Source organism: Limulus polyphemus, unplaced genomic scaffold, assembly GCF_000517525.1.
Source record: "Limulus polyphemus unplaced genomic scaffold, Limulus_polyphemus-2.1.2 Scaffold4852, whole genome shotgun sequence".
NCBI classification, from domain to species: domain Eukaryota; kingdom Metazoa; phylum Arthropoda; class Merostomata; order Xiphosura; family Limulidae; genus Limulus; species Limulus polyphemus.
In genome coordinates, this window is record NW_013670462.1 from 43,731 (window position 1) to 48,613 (window position 4,883).

The window sequence follows — 4,883 nt, forward strand, 5'->3', positions numbered from 1 at the left end:
GTGCTCGTGGGTAGAAGTATTTCTCATGAATTATATATATCAACTCTTTAATTAACTAAACTATAACTGTTTCTTATTTGCATAATTACTTTCTCAACCAATTGGAAATTAGCAACCATTCTGATAACCACACATAAATACATCAGTTTTGCTTTTCTGAAAACTTACAGCCCCCTGGTGGCTTAGCTGTAAGTCTAAGGGCTGATAATGATAACACCTGGGTTTCTATACACGTGGTGGGGACAGCAAAGATGGCCTATTGTGTAGCTTTGCGATTAACAAGAAACAAACAAATGTTACTGTACCCTGGTGGCTCAGCGGTAAATCTGATGGCTTATAACGCTAAAAATACGGGTTTCGATACCAAGGTGGGAAGATATCTCATTGCGTAACTTTGTGTTTAACAACAAAGAGAGAAAAATTGGTTTGATTTGGGTTTGTTTTGAATTTCGTGCAAAGCTACACGAGGGCTATCTGCGCTAGCAGTCCCTAATTTAGCAGTGAAAGACCAGAGGAAAGGTAGCAGCTAGTCAACACCACCCATCGCCAACTCTTGGGTTACTCTTTTATCAACAAATAATAGGATTGAACGTAACACTATAACTCCCCCACGGCTGAAAGGGCAAGCATGTTTGGTGTGACAGGTATTCGAACCCGAGACCCGCAGATTACGAGTTAAATTTCGATACAGGTTGCCTTATCAAATGATGAAAATATATTTAAATAATTATTTTAATTTTATTTTAAAACTGAAATCGATGGTCTTAGACAAGTGTAGATGGATGAAATGAAACTAGTGATTTGGTGAGTTTGTCTATCTAGCAGTTTTACAGATATCTGGAGGTTCTTTGTCATGCTTAACATTTCGACCTGGATTAGCCCGTGGACTGACAACTATATCATTGTTTGATAAGTTCATCTAAATAAATCCACTAGCTTGATCTACCTGTTCGTTCACGCTGATCCTCACTGCTCAGATCTATTACCTTAACTAATCATTCTTGACAGATATGTCTCGCTGTTTGACAAGTTGATTCTGTCTTAAAACTTCAGTAACCCCACTGCGTTTGATAAACATATGTAGGCCTATTTTCATTGCTTATCGTTATGCAATAGTTCAATAGATTATTTAACAAACATATTTATGTCTACAAACTTCTGTTTTGTGTCCGATTGATTGTATGTCCTATAAGATGGCTAGATTTACCTGTATATATATAAATGTAACCGATTTGTTTTTGTAACGTTTCGTCGTGATGATTAGATTTACCCATAAATACACAACTAATAAATATATTAGTATATACCGACAATATACTGTCATTGCCTTGATAATTAGATTTATTAGTATATATATATGTATATAAGACCAGGATTGCGAAAGAGAACCCTCCGATCCCTAAAATCTCTAAAGTCATTGCGATGAGATTGAGTATGACCCAAGGTAAGTTGTTTATTATTAAGCACAAAGCTACACAAAGGGCTATCTGTGCTCTGCCCACCACGGGTATCGAAACCCGGTTTCTAGCGGTATAAGTCCGCAGACATACCGCTGTGCCACTGGGGGGGGGGCAAGGTAAGTAAATAATAAATTAAAATTTGAAGTTAACAAAGTCTCTCGAGTTTCTATAAGAAAGATGAAACTGGAATCACGTCAATACCACGAAGTCTCCTGGTACAACTCCTTCAGTGGGTCAACGGTAAGTTTACGCACTTTAACGATAAAATCCGGGGTTCGATTCCCCGTGTTGGACATAGTCTATCGTTAGCTTTGCGTTAAAATAAACAAACTCTTGGTAAAGATTCAATTAGCTTTTTTTTTGCCTTTGATTTAATAAAAAAAATGGTTTTGGAAGCTGACGCCCACATACGGCATGGTCAAGATTGACTCCTGTCCTCTGTAGGAGCTTGACAGCTGAGAAATGACGGTGCTTGACAATAGTGTGTTGCAGTTGATTAAAAAAAGTAATTTATATCGTAATGTACGACAGCCTAGCATGTCCTGGTGGTTAAGTTGCTCGACTCGCAATCTGAGGGTCACAGACTTGAATCGCCGTCAACCGAACACGCTTCACCTTTCAGCCGTGGGAGAGTTATAATGTAACGGCCAATCCATTATTCATTGGTAAAAAAGTAGTCCGGGTTAAGAAGCTCGACTCGCAATCTGAGGGTCACAGACTCGAATCCCCGTCAACCGAACACGCTACACCTTTCAGCCGTGGGAGAGTTATAATGTTACGGCCAATCTATTATTCGTTGGTAAAAAAGTAGTCCGAGATTTGACGGTGGATGGTGTTGACTAGCTGCCTTCCCTCTAGTTTATTACTGCTAGATTAGCGACGGTGGCACAGCGGTATGTTTGCGGACTTACAACGCTAGAATCCGGGTTTCGATACCCGTGGTGGGCAGAGCACAGATAGCCCTCGTGTAGCTTTGCGTGAAGCAGAAAAACAAAACAAATCGTATTGTATGATATTTGCACTATTCTTGTCCCCCCCAGTGGCACAGCGGTATGTTTGCGGACTTACAACGCTAGAATCCGGATTTCGATACCCGTGGTGGGCAGAGCACAGATAGCCCTCGTGTAGATCAAATTTTATTTTCCTCTCTAGTTTACCCGTTTTATTGTGGTATAGTTTTTGTTGTCGTCATAAATAAAAACGATATTATTTTTGTGTCCATATTTCTCTGTATTTTTCCAGTAAGTTACGTTTGTCATCGATTTGTAAATGTACACACAAAATATTACCGACTTTAAAATAATAAAAGGTGTTGATTTAACATTATTTTGACCGATTCACGCGTGTTTTCTTTACGATCTTTACTGGTTGCAAATGTTTTCTTTCTCAGAATGATCAGTAAAGTTTACTGGTAGTTAATTTTACTTTTAGTGGACACGTAGAACTTGATATTTTATTATCCAAACCATGGGGAAAAACGGCCAAGTCAGAGATCCCCAAGGTTTTGGCATAACTGTTACTAATTCTGAATACCTGACCAGGGAGGCCCCGCGTGGCCAGGTGGCTAGGGTGTTCGACTCGCATTCTGTAGGTCGTGGGTTCGAATCCCAGTCCCACCAAACATGCTCGCCCTTTCAGCCGTGGGGGCGTTATAATGTTACGGTTAATCCCACTATTCGTTGGTAAAAGAGTAGCCCAAGAGTTGGCGGTGGGTGGTGATGACTAGCTGCCTTCCTTCTAGTCTTACACTGCTAAATTAGGGACGGCTAGCGCAAATAACCCTCGTATAGCTTTGCGCGAAATTCAACAACTAACTAACTAACTAACTGACCAGGGAAAGGACTCACCGCCTACACGGTTACGCTTAAACCTTGGACCTTCCAGTTCGCTTCCCGGAACGCAAACCACTGGGCTTACTCAAATGATAGCACATTGACGTCAGTTTGTTTTATCATTTACACAGTTATTTTCATCAACACTTTGAACCGTATTAGCAACGTTATTATACACGCGCAAATATTTTTTGCAATCGGAGAATCGGTCTTCGATATCGATAACACACATTTACACCATAAGCGTTTCAGACACGCTTTTAGAAGCAAAATTCTGAAAAATAAATGCACTAGTCAACTCCCATCGGACAGAGACGATTACCATCGCTCCTACTACAAAGGTAGAACACAAATTATGCGTTACAGGAATAAGATGATAGTTCTCCAGAGTAAACAACTTTGTTGATATTATGCTCCCGAGATGCTTCTACACTGAAGATGGAGCGTTTGATTCGCGGGACTTTATATCGATTATTCTCAACGGTACATATATCTTTTGGAAAATTCAACTATTTTTTTGGTTTGTGTTTTGTTTTATACACGTTAAACAGTTGGAGCGTGTTCAGAAAAAAAACTTAACATATTCGTAAAAATATTAGGTTCATGAAAGTAAGGTACACGTGCGCGCGTGCGTTACGACAAGACAAGAGCTTGGCTAATTCACAGGAAAGTAATAAGGAACAGAAACAAAGTCGAGGTTCTGATTCCTTTAATATTATATTCTGTTTGTTTTTGATACCGTTGAAACCAGCCACAGATGGATAACCAGATTACCATATATATATATCATCATTTATTAATTAGTATTGTATAAAATACTGACATAACGAGAGCCGGGTAATTTTGTTAATTAATTAGGTTATGGAAGCGGCCAGGACGATGACTGTAACTTTAATGTGATGATCAGAGATGTGGAAAGATATTTCCATTGAAAAAAGCTAACATTCAGGTTTCCTGAAGACCACACACACTAAATTTCTATCAATACAAACTATAATTGTACATATCCATAATAGAAAAGTCATTGTACATGTATATATAGCAAGATATGTTAACAAGTGTTCTAATCATAACAATAGGATAATAATAAGTAGGACAACAATAGGAAAATAATATAGTAACAATAGAGTAATGATAGAGTGATAGACTAACAATAGTACAATAATAGGAAGGTAATAGGATAACAATAGGAAGGGGAATAATATAATAATAATAGGATAACAATAGAAAAGTAATATAGTAACAATAGAGTGATAGACTAACAATAGTACAATAATAGGAAGGTAATAGGATAACAATAGGAAGGGGAATAATATAATACACTAAATACTTTTCATACATCTCCCACGAACATTTTGTTATTACAGTGGTTGTTTCTCCTACTTATTGGTAGAAGACGTTGAACGATCCCTGTCACCGAACATGCTCGCCCTTTCAGCCGTGGGGCGTTATAATGTGGCAGTCAATCCCACTATTCGTTGTTAAAAGTGTAGGCCAAGAGTCGGCGGTGGGTGGTGTTGACTAGCTGCCTTCTCTCTTGTCTATCTGCTCTAGCCGTCCCTAATTTAGCAGTGTAAGACCAGAGGGAAGG